The following is a 13,131-nucleotide window of genomic DNA, read 5'->3' on the forward strand; positions in this document are numbered from 1 at the left end:
TATTGTTGACCACTCTTATTTCTAATCTCCAGATTTCTCACTGTCTGTTCTCTTTCCTCCCACTTCAAATCTTACATTTTTTGAAACAGAAAAAAATTCAAATAGTGTATTACACACCGTATCCTTAGAGTTAGTAATTAACATTTGACATTATTTCATTAATATCTATCTACCATCTATCTACCATCTAGCATCTCTCTTGAATCTTTTAAAAATAAATTGCAGACATCTTAACATTTAATTGTAACTATAAATTAAATCCAAAACATAATCCACACTGCATTTGATTATTTTGTCTCCTTGGCCTCTCTTTGACAGAAAGTGTCACTAAAATATTTTAAGCAGGATATTGAATTTTAAAGAGATCAAGCTAGTTACCTTTAAATATCCCACATGCTGAATTTATCTGATTTTTTTTTTTATGGCTTCATTGAATCTGTTTGTCTATCCCTGGCATTTTTTGTAAAGTGAATGATAGTCCTGAGATCCTATTTAAATCCAAATAAAAAATTGGGGTAAGAATATATCATGCATAATTCTGGACAATTTCTATTTTTTGTATCAGGAGGCACATGACATCAGGTTGTCTCACTAAGCGATGCTAAGTTTGATCACTCAGTTAATGTTGTGACCACAAGATCTCTATTGAGAAGATATTTTCCCTCTTTGCAAGTAGCAACTAATCTGTGAGATGGCATTTTTCATTGTAGAAATATCTTTTAATGATTCTTGCTTGAATAAATAATTCCAAAGCAGATTATAAAAGTATTTTAATCAATTTTATCATTTCTTTTCTATCTGTTGGTATTTTTCTGTAGACAAATGCTTCCTTGATACTTTGGAGATAAACTAAAGTTACTCATAAAAAGACTTGTCTGGGTAAATGCTAATTTTCAAAGTTGGTTTGACAAGTACACTTCTTTTCTCTTATTTCTTTACTTTTTTGCATATCACCATGGTCTCATGGACTTTGTTTATTCAATATGTTACACTAATTACTGGAATCCATGATTCTTTTGGAAAGTCAAATTGTCCTGAAAGTAGCCAACAGGAACCACATCAAGTGGGTCTAAATCCTTCATCAAGAAGCCCTGATTCCTTCAGTTAGGAGTGGTGTTTTGAAACCAAGATCAAAGATCTAGAGATCTCAGTGCACCCAGTGTAGTATCATTGCTTCTAGATTCTTTCAATTCTCAGAGTTAAGAAATATACTTTTTTTTCCATTTGTACTATAGAATTAATGGCTTACATGTGAAAAAAAAGGTATTGGTGTTAAATTAAATTTAATATTAACTTGGTAGAATGGACATTTTATTTTTTTATTTTTTTTATTTTTTTAAAGATTTTATTTATTTATTTGAGAGAGAGAATGAGAGATAGAGAGCACGAGAGGGAGGAGGGTCAGAGGGAGAAGCAGACTCCCTGCTGAGCAGGGAGCCCGATGTGGGACTCGATCCCGGGACTCGAGGACCATGACCTGAGCCGAAGGCAGTCGCTTAACCAACTGAGCCACCCAGGCGCCCTAACTTGGTAGAATGGACATTTTAATGAAGCTGAGTTGTCCCATGAAGGAGCATGACATGTCCTTTTGGAAATATTACAGGTACTCCAAGTATTTTTCCCTCCTAGACCTTTCCTACATTTCCTGAGTATATTTCAAAGTATTCTATCCCCTTTTTTAAAGATTTTATTTATTTATTTATTTGAGAGAGAGAGAGAGAGAGAGAGCACCAGGCAGGGGAAGGGGTAGAGAGAGAAGGAAAGGACAAGCAGACTCCCCGCTGAGTGCAGAGCCTGCCATGCTGAGGGGGCTCCATTCATCCCAGGACCTTGAGATCAGGACAGATGCTTAACCGACTGAGCCACCCAGGTGCCCCTGGGTAGTATTCTATCCTTTTTTTTGTTTTATATTTAAAAATGAATTCTTTCTCTATATCTCCTGATTTTCACTTATTTTATATTATGCATATTTACTAAATAATTTTATTTTGTAGATTAATTTTGTTTTTGTTTTTGATGTTTTCTTTTCTCTTCTAGTTTCTCTAGGTCTTATGCCCTCTGCAAACACAATCAATATACCTTTTCTCTTTCAATCCTTATATGTCTAAATTATTATTTTCCTGATTTCATTTGATTATACACCAAACATAAATAGGAATGGACATACTGGGACTTTGTTTTGTTCTTGACTTTAGTAGGAAAGTTTTCATGGTTCCACATTTTATAATATTAAGGATTATCCATCAATTATATTAGCATAAACATTTTAAAAATTAGGAAGGCCTACTGAATTTTGTTGAATATATTTTCAGTTTTTAGGGAGATTATACTGTTTCTTCTCCTGTATCTATTATGATAGTAGATTATATTAAAGGATCTTCTAATATTGAACCATCCTTGCAGTCCATGAACAAAAACCACTTTAACATGACATTATATTTTATTTTATTGTTTTCCAAAATTTTCTTTGTAATTTCTTTACATGGATGTTTATGAGTAAGATATATATATATATATATGTATGTATAATATATGTATATATATGTATAATATGTGTGTGTGTGTGTGTGTGTGTGTGTGTGTGTATATAGCCTTTTGGGGGCTGGGGAATTTACTATCAGTTTAAATTAGATACTTTCTCAGGGCTTCAGGAAAGGTTAAATAACATTCAGAAGTGTAAAGTTTTGTACAGTTAAATAGCGATGAGATATTTGAAGCTTTTGTTCCATCTAAATCTGCTGCTTTTGAAGGGGAGTGTAGAACTTCGATAATATTCTCTACTTTCACTATTGGGAGTTGGTCTGTTTAAACTGTTTCTACTGGGCTAACTTTAATAATTCAAAGTGGAATTCAAAAGTAACATGTTGAAAACTCTTACTACCCATGACACAATCCTATCTGTTCTTATCTTCCCCACGGCAGAAAATACCACAGTATACTCAGTTATACAGCTAAAAACCTGAAAATTATCTTTGAATCTTCCTGTTTTCTTTGACTCGTGATTTTCTTTTGCTTTCATCCACTCTGTCAATCAGTTATATGTTCAAAACAGATTTCAAATCTGTCCACGTCTCTCAGTCTATCCAACACTCCTCTAATCTGGGCCATGACCATCTCTCCCATGGATCCCCAATAGCCTACGGAGCAGTGTCCCTGTTTACAATTCTCAATGCCAAACAAATCATTCATCTAAGAGCAGAATGATCTTTTTATAATTTTTTTAAAGACTTATTTATTTATTTTAGACAGAGAGTGGGAGGTGGGAGAGAGAGAGGATCTCGAGCAGAATCTGAGCTGAGCACAAAGCGGGGCTCCATCTCAAGACCCTGAGATCACAACCTGAGCCAAAACCAACACTTGGAGGCTTACCCAACTGCACCACCCTGGCACCCCTATTTTTTTATAATTTTATTTAAATTAAAATCAAATCATTTTTAAGGTTTTGACCCCTGGTTACTTACTATTTTGCTTCTTTAATTATATCTTTTATCAGTTGCCTCCTTGCTCACTAACTTTCAATTCATTGACTTATTTTGTTGTTTTCTTTTTTTTTAAGATTTTATTTATTTATTCATGAGAGACAGAGGGAGGGAGAGAGAGAGAGAGAGAGAGAGAGAAGCAGAGGGAGAAGCAGGCTCCCAAGGAGCAGGGAGCCCGACGCGGGACTTGATCCCAGGACCCCAGGACCAAGACCTGAGCCGAAGGCAGACGCTTAACCATCTGAGCCACCCAGGCGCCCTATTTTGTTGTTTTCTAACTTTGCCAATCTTGTTCTCACTTTGAAAGAAACATTCTTGTCATGGATTATCTCTCAGGTATTTTTTTTTCCCCTCTAATGATAGCTCAAATATTGCCTTCTCTGAGATGCTGACTTAATCAGCTATCTAATATGGTAACCCCACCCCCAGATTATTCTCCATTATATCACCTGTTTTATTATCTTCATGGCATATGTCACCATCTGAAAGTATGTTCACTGTTTACTTTTTTGTCTAGGCATATTAAAATCGAAGCTCCATGAAGAAGGGCTTTGTGTTGTTCACAATTTTATCCCAAGACCTAGAACAGCGTCTGACAATTGGTAGGCCTAATATAAACAGTGATTGAAAAAAATGCATGACCTTCTGGATGAAGAAGTCTACGCAGCTCTACAAAGACTTGAAAAACTGAAACGAGGAAGGGCCAAAACAGGGGCCTACAAAAAACAAAAGTAGAGCACAGTAATTCCTGAGAATTTCTGCCTAAAAAGTATTAAAATTCTAGACAAGTAAACACTGAGACTTTTTATGAATTACATCATATTTCTCCCTATGAATAATCTTGTTTAGTTTGAAAAATTAAGAAAAATAATATTATTACATAATGAGTCTTAAATATATTTGTTCTGCTTGTTTGCTTCTAGCCCAAATGATTGGGCCTGGTGAAATATATTTAGAGAGTTATTCATTTTGTTCACTATATATAAATAATACAAACTCAATATTTTTAAACTAATTCTGTACAAGAGAAACAAAATTTTAAATGTGTAGGGCAAAGAGAGAACAAGGCAACATCTCAAATTTTGTCTCACAAATGAGATCCAAGGGAGCCAAGCCCAAAATGGCAAGGGTTATAATTTTGATAGTGTACAAATACTTGGTAGAAACGCTCACTCAATGTAACACAATGCACTAGTTTGGTATAAATATTTTTTTCCCCTAAAATGTTCCCTTAAGGACGACCAGATCTGTTGTTCAAACACTGCCACCCACATCCATATGTATCATCTTCCCTGCCAATGTTTTTTAGTTAGTTTTTGCTTTGTTTTGTTGTTTTGCTTTTGGCCACCATGTAGACCTTAAACAACCAATATATGTACACACACACATATATATTATGAAATATATATGACACATATGATACAACTTCAGAAAACGTAGTTTCAATCAAAGCACATTAGGGAATGCCTGCCATAATCAGGACATTTGAATTCTTCACTAGTTACAAAGTTTCTTAGCAATGTGAAGGAAGACCTAGAATCTAGATAATTAATACAAATAACACATTTGGAAACATAAAAAATTATCACTTCCTTTTGAAGGAAATCACTTACTTTCCTTGGGAAAATATCTGTCTTCTTGGAATAACTTTTTCACTCTGGTTTTAGCACATTGTTTTGGCAGTTTATTAAAACTCCAAGTGGAAGTCATACAGATTATTCTAAATATCTTATTTTGTTTTAACACTAGATTTCTGTTAAAACAGAACAGATCATTACATTCATTCATCATCATTTGACTGTGAGGCTTCTGTAAGCCAAAAATAGTCAATACTTGTGGAATATATAGTAATTGAGAGCAACATTAAATTATATTTTAAGGGCTCATCAAGGTGAGAATGAGACACTTCAATGCCACTTCTTGCTTCCTTGTTAGGAACTTTGCCAAAATGGAGAAATTTAAAGATTTGTTAAGCGGTGCCTTATCTCATTGACCTTTCTTCATTTGGAAGATTATCACTTCACCTAAACTCGTTGCCATGTTGTGGAGGTTCCCTGGATGGCAAAGATTAGCTTTTTACAACTGAGTTGTGGATAAGGACATAAACTCTACTTATATTCATGAAACCAAATACAATTACTAATGTTGGCTCATGTGTGTCATTATGTTTCTATGGCACATCCTATTGCCATCTCACAATTTAATGCTTATATTCTGGAGGAAAAAAAATGAGGAATGGGAGAAGGAGAATAAAAAGAATTTGAATTAGAAAGGTCTTAGGACAATAAATAATCACCATAAAAAATCTTCCTGTAATAGTTTCCCTTAATCAGGTCCCAGAAGTTCTCTGTGATATGCAGACATATCCTTAAGTGTTGGAATATTTCCTACCAGAGCTTTCAAAGTGTAGGTTTTCATTTTTTAAATCATAGAAAATTTTAGTTATTAAATTAAGACCTATCCAACACTATATTGCAGTAGGCTAAAAGAGAAAAGAGTAGAGACAATTAATATGTAAATAAAGCATTCATTAAAAAGACTTCAGGGTATGTGTACTAATGAATGTTTTACAATAGGTCTAAAAGAGGAACATCGTAGGAGATTCATGTCATTATAAGATTCACAGTAGTTTAGCAATGCCTAACTCAAAACCACCTGAAATCAGTCCCTAAACAGAGCATTGTGCCATATCCGCATTCATGTTTCAAATGGCAATTTAGTTTCAACAAAACAGTCATTCACCATCCTAAATTAATTGTGGTTAATTTGAGTTTTATTAGATTTGTATTCCTGTTTGTAAATGATTTGTAGATTTCTTTTGTTTTTTTTTTAGTCAAGAACTATCAATGTATGAAATTCATATTTAGTTTTGCATTTATTCTTATATGCAATTAACTAGCATAATAATGCAAAAAATTGTTAATAGCTGAAGACTTTTAGACATGTTCTACTTTAAGGAAGTAGAGATGTTCCAAGGAAATATTGAGAAATCTTCCTCTACTTGCCAAGAAATCATTCAATGGGCTGATACGTTTTGACAGCTATTAGTCATTGTAGTGTAGGTTCCTACTAATATAAATTTGTAAACAAGTCATGATCTTTCAGGCATCTTGGTTTTATATGTACTTCCTTTTTCTAGAATTCCCTTCTTTCCACCAATTTCTCTATCCTTCCATTCACTTACAGACTTCTACTTAAACTTTAAAACAGCTAGGTAGTTACTTACTGTGGCAACTCTTTCGATGTAGATGTTTGGGAGAATCAACTTATACATGCCTTGGACATTAATTCGGGTTACATTTCCCAATGTGGTCCTCAACTGTCCTAAGCCAAAACTACCATTAAACAAATTGGTCTCAAGCAGTGATAATATGGTACACCACTTGCATTAGTTAGGGTTCTTTAGAGAAACAGAACCAATAGGATAAAGATAGATGATAGATAGATGATAGAGAGATATTACATGGAATTGACAAATAAAATTAAACATTGCACTCCTTTGTATATAATTCAAAATAAAAATATTATGAAAACAAAATGTATTTGTGAGAAGATTCAATAATTATCTTATTGTCCTCATAATCAATTTGATCCTTATTTTTTTTAAAAAAACTATTCAGTTGAGAGAGAAAGAGCATGAGTAGGGGGTGGGGAGGAGAGGGAGAAGCAGACTCCTCACTGAGCAGGGAGCCCAATGTGGGGCTCGATCCCAGGACCCTGGGATCGTGACCTGAACCGAAGGCGGATGCTTAACCACCTGAGCCACCCAGGCGCCCCAAAAGAAATGTATATCAGAAATATTGAGAGGAAAAAAATGAAGGGTAAATATTGGTGTGTTTCCCCCACCCAATAAACTCAAAATATCGTGTCACTGGTCAGATTTCCTGGGAAGCAGAATCTGAGACAAAATATAGATGCAGGGGAGATTATTATAGAGTGTTCTCGGGAACAAAAACTGGGGAAGAAGGGAAGGAATCAAGATGGTCAGGGCAGAATGAGAAGTTGTGCTCAATGTAATCTCAACAGAAACCTCAACTGGTCTCATGGTAGCTCTAAACCTGAGGTGATACTTTAGAGACCTCCTGAGCTGGGGCCAAGGGTCCCACTCCTATTGGATACTGGCTACATGGGATCATGACCTGAGCCAAAGGTGGACGGTTAATGACTGAGCCACCCAGGTGCCCCTCAAGTGGTCATTTTTAAAATTTTTTAAGCTTAGGGTTGGACTTGCAGGCACATGTACATTGAGACATTTTGTTAAGGATAATTTGATTTTAAAAGAAATTAAAAGGACTATTTTTATTGAGTAGAAGTATCAAAACATGTGTATCTCTGAAACCTAAATTATATTTTATATTTTCAGAAGATTGTATTTTATACTTGATATTCTTTTATAAATACTATCAAAAGTACATGATTATATTCCGTGTTATGTCTGGATTAAAGAATCTTTCATTAACTTTTCATTTTTATTTAAAATGAGTCACATATAAATTGTTCCAGTGTGGGCTATTACCAAGATTTATTCTTGTGGAATCCTAAAAGTTCAGAAGTGCTAAAAATACAAGAAATTTCTCATGGGAATTTTGCTCTTTCTGTATGAGAGTATAAGAATATTTTACTTCTCTTCGAAAAATACAATGGAACAGGTGTTAGGTTTCAGGATTTGGGGGAAATCAGAAATTAAATTGCTTTTTCCAGATTAGATACTGATATTTTTTAAAATAATTAGACTTTGCCTAATGGAAATTTAACTTAATCCTATGCCATTGTTTTATTTAGGCATTTAAAGCTGTTTTCATGAGCTTTGAGAGAAAAGGAAACTAAACACTTGCAATTCTTTTTCCTTGAATTTTCCCTCCCTTCGCATTATTTCTACTTATTTAAAAATAATTTTCTTGACCTCTGAGAAAAGTTATGGGAAGCTCTTTCTTTGGAGTTATTTTTTTAAATAAAAAATAAAGGATGATGTCTTTCTCTTTTATTGTGTCTTAAAAGTTTTTACCCTCCCCCACTTTTCAATTTGAAGTGTCTTTTCAAGTTCTTCTCTCATTTGTCACCTCATTCGTTTGTGATCCCCTTGTAATTTCCCCGGCGCTCAGTTTCATGGGTTGCGTATCTTGCACAAAGCTGAAATCATGTATAATCAAGTGCTTAACATAATACTTTCACTAGAACACAACTATAAATGATTCTGAGCATAATCTGAGAAAAGGTCAATTCATTATTTTAAGTCAGAGATAGTTGCAGTGGTGATATATATTTTTCTGAAATTTCAATAAGACAATATTCTTGTCTGCCTGTTGATTTGACTTAAAAAAAAAAAAAACCCTCCATAGTTTTAACAACCTTCTGAGTTACAGAACAAGACTCAGTTACACCAGGTGGTATTGACTGATGTATTTAATAATGTAATAAAGATGCCAACCATGACAGAATTGGTTAGTTTGATATTAGGGCAAAATGCCATTTCTTCCACAAAGTTGACTCATAAAAAATATTGCTTACAATGTGATGAGACCTATCAAGTAAATTTATGGTATGCAAAATTCATAAGCTCTCAAGTATTTCTTTGGAGTTTGGCAGTCAGGGCGGCCTGCAGTGTGCTCTCTGTTTGTGTAAGAAACAAACAAATTGAATTTGGACGGTGAGCTGGCTAGTAAGGCATCCACATTACAATTGATTAATTGGAAATATTTCATGTTCTGTATCCATCTTTTATCTAGAATGTTCTTCTTTGGAGAGTTCTGTATTTCACATTCAATTTTTATGTTCACTTGCAAGTTTCTCTGGTCCCACAATTCAAAGAGAGTCTGTTGAAGGGGAAATTAGAGGCTGTGATTCAGAATTCAGTGAGTCTAGTCTCTGCAGAAACTTGGCAGAGGATAGAATCAGTTCTTGGGATGCCAAATTTAGTGGCCCTGGGCCAGATGCTAATTTTGAATGCATGGCACACATCACTTTGTGTCTCGATTAAGCCATGTCTGTGAATCCCATGCAAGCCCAGCAACAGATTTTATGCAATGCATGTATTAGCGTTCAGTGCATCATAGATTTCATTCTGGCTTTCAACATGTGACAGAAATTACTTCTTTTTCACTATAAATTCCACCTCTTTGAAAAAAAAAGCAAGGAATGTTAATTCACTTTTTTTGTCCGTGATTATTTAAAATTGAATAATATCATTTTTGGTCATTTCTTATAAAGGTGTATTCAAGACAAAAGAACTCATCTTACATAAATGTAAAAATAGGGTAAGAATAACAGATTATTTCGCCCCTTCACTTACTTGCTTCTTTAGTATAGATTAGATCATGAATTTGGATTTGTTCATTAAGCTAATGCAGAAGTCTTAGAGAAGACTAATAAAAATTATGGAGCAAAGAAAACTAAATGTCAATCTATAAAACTGGATTAAGAGGTTTTATTTTATTATAGTATTTTCATCTTTTTGAATCACACTGTTATTTTATCACCTGGCTACCTTACGAGAATGTTTCTTTTTGTTTTCTACACTGGGAGGCGAAAACTTTCAGTGTATGCAGACTTGTAGAAGTATACCACCTTTTGCACAGGAGTGCGTCTAGCATTGTTCCCGTTTGAATCATTTGTAAATATATATATATGAATGTATTTTTACATGTAAACATTTTTTTAAAGTTACTAACGAAGATTTTTTTGATGGGAGTTGGAGCCACTGAGTGACAGGGTAGATGTGCTGTTTTAATGTGCTGACCTTGAACTGTGCCAACTTGCTGTTTTCAGCCCAGATTAAAAAGCCCAGGATGAATCAACTACAGCTGGCTCTGTGAGTTACAATAAAACATAAGATTCTTGTAAATCTGGTGCGTGAGAGCTATACACCAGAGTTTTCTATCTATACTAATACAGATTTTTTTTAAAATCACCCAATGTATGAGAAATCCTGATCTTTTATTCAGGGGAAAAAGTCCATTAGTTAAATGATTGATTTTGTGCTTGATTTTTTTTTTTCTCCTCAGCATTTTATTTGTTTCTGTGTTTCTTTTTAGTGTGTTTTATGCAACTCTGAGTCTTTGGTCACCATTGGATACTTAGAAAAGAGAGGAAAAGGCAAGGACTAAATTAGAAACTCCTTTTGAATTGTTGGCTTTTATTCTAGCCATCTTCTTCTGAGTCAGAAATAATGTTACTTTTTTTTTTTTAATTCAGAGGAAAAAAAGATTTCAATGTGAATTATATCCTTATTTTACAACATGCTTGCATTGGCCTAAGGGAAACACAGATTGAAACAGAAGAACCTCTTGAAGCACAGTATGAAAAAAATCTTATTTTCATCCAACACTGGTTTGACTTTGAGTGGATTGGGTCTAAATTGTGGGTACCATGGTCATATATAATGGAGATGAGATTGGGGAGGCCTGACATCTCTTAATTTATTTATTCTACCAGTGTATTACAACATGCTTGCATTGGCCTAAGGGAAACACAGATTGAAACAGAAGAACCTCTTGAAGCACAGTATGAAAAAAATCTTATTTTCATCCAACACTGGTTTGACTTTGAGTGGATTGGGTCTAAATTGTGGGTACCATGGTCATATATAATGGAGATGAGATTGGGGAAGCCTGACATCTCTTAATTTATTTATTCTACCAGTGTAACGCTAGCCACCTCCTGTTTTTATTATACCAATTTAAAGCCAGCCATTTCCTGTTTTCATTAGACCATTGTAATGCTAGCCTCCCACTGTTCTCATTAGTGCAGGACTGTGTAATGGCAGCCACCTCATGTTTTCATTATAACAGAGCTGTATGGTGCCGGCTGCCGCTTGTTTAACTTTACTGAGACGCATTTGACCATGGACTACATCCTTCTAAAAGCTAGTAGCAAACAAGGTAAAAGGAGTCTGGGGTTCTGGTGAAATAGTGGTAAGTGGTTACGTGACTTACTTGCTATTAATGTGCAAGAAATATAGTTGCTGTTAACGGCTGGGCAACTACAATAAACCAAGTAAACCCTGGACCTGTTTTGTGAGGGCTGTTGTTTTGTTGTGTTTTGTTTTAGAATACTTTGTCTGACAAAGACCGTCAACAAGATTTGCAGACTCTGTATTGTGGTTACGTGTGGATAGATTTCTATTACCCAGAAGAGTCCTTTGCTACGATGGATGGTATTCATTGAGAGTGTACTATGTGTCCAAAGGGCTTCGAAACTTTCTACGTAATATCTCATTTATTTCAATTTCTTTACAGTTGCCTCATTTATTCCCATTTTACAGATGGAGAGATGAAATATACAGCGGTGACATAATTCAGGAGCTGCCCAGTTTCCTCTTTAAGACCAGATAGTAAAGATTTTTCTGCTTTCTGGGTCATACAGTTTTGTCCTAACTAAACTCTGCTGTTGTACTGGAAAACAGCCACAGACAATACAGAAATGAATTAGTATGCCTGGCTTCCAATAAATCTTTATTTACGAAAATAAGCTGAAGGGATGGATTTATTTGGCCCAAAGGCTGTAGTTTGCCCACTCCGGATATAAGGTCACATAGCTAGAGTGGTAGGAGACAGTTATAGCTCTAATCGAGGCAGTTCGGCTGCTCACCCGATGACCTTAAACAACCATCCTCTATTCCTCTCTGTAACTTTGCAACTAGAAATACTTCCAGTTCCATTCATGCGGGAACCTCTATTCAATGATTAACATTTTCAAAGAGAAAAAAGACTTTGCTCAATTATGTGCTTTCAAATATTTTTTGTTTTATTCTTTATATGTTCATTGTTTTCTCCCTAATGCTTTTATTTATGAAGCGCTTAAGATTTCTTTTGAATAATAGCCTACATAGGAAATGTATTATGGAAAATAAAAGTAGTCTTTTCCTGCAGATTAAAAAAATAAGCTATCAAATGCATTTTGACCTACATTTTCTTCATGTAAAAATGTTATGGAATAATTTCTTTTTTAAATCCAGCACTTTGTCACCCTCAGATTGCTGTAATATTAACATTACCAAATAGGGTAGTTGACAGATGTGTGTAGTTTGTTGAAATGATTAAAAGCTGTGGAGAATTGTAACCTGTCAGTGTTCCCTGGAAAACAAAGTCCTATCCATCTGTTAGGGGACTCTCTAAATGACTGTAATGAGTCACCTTTAAAATGGCAGCTCTCACCCTAGGATATGAACTCTGAAGCATGAAAAAAAAAAGAATATATTTATATATAAAAAGATGCATGCGCTTTAACAAAAAAAGAACATATATTCCCAAATTTCACGCTCTTGATCACAGAAGGAGGTCAGAAAGCAGTACTTTGTTATGTTAGGTTGTGATGTACAGTTTGCACCCCCCATCTTTATTCCGAGGCCCATAAAAGTCAGGCAAGAAGGAGTGATGTCGAAGTTTGGTAAGACATCCTACGTCTGCTTGTAACTCCTCACTTGTCTTTAACATTTCTCAAAATGAATATACCCTCACAATGAACTTTGTGTGCCTCAGCATCACCTGTGGAAATTACCTTTATTGAGCTGCAACAGCAAAGACACAAAGAGAAGATTGAAACAGAAAGCCAATACACTAGCTGTGAGGGTAGGAAATACCAGGATTCTTCATGTCCTCTCCCGGCTGCTGGGTTCAGTGTTGCCAAGTAAGGATGGAGGTGTGAGATGGTTCTT

This window comes from Zalophus californianus, chromosome 3, assembly GCF_009762305.2.
Source record: "Zalophus californianus isolate mZalCal1 chromosome 3, mZalCal1.pri.v2, whole genome shotgun sequence".
NCBI classification, from domain to species: Eukaryota; Metazoa; Chordata; class Mammalia; order Carnivora; family Otariidae; genus Zalophus; species Zalophus californianus.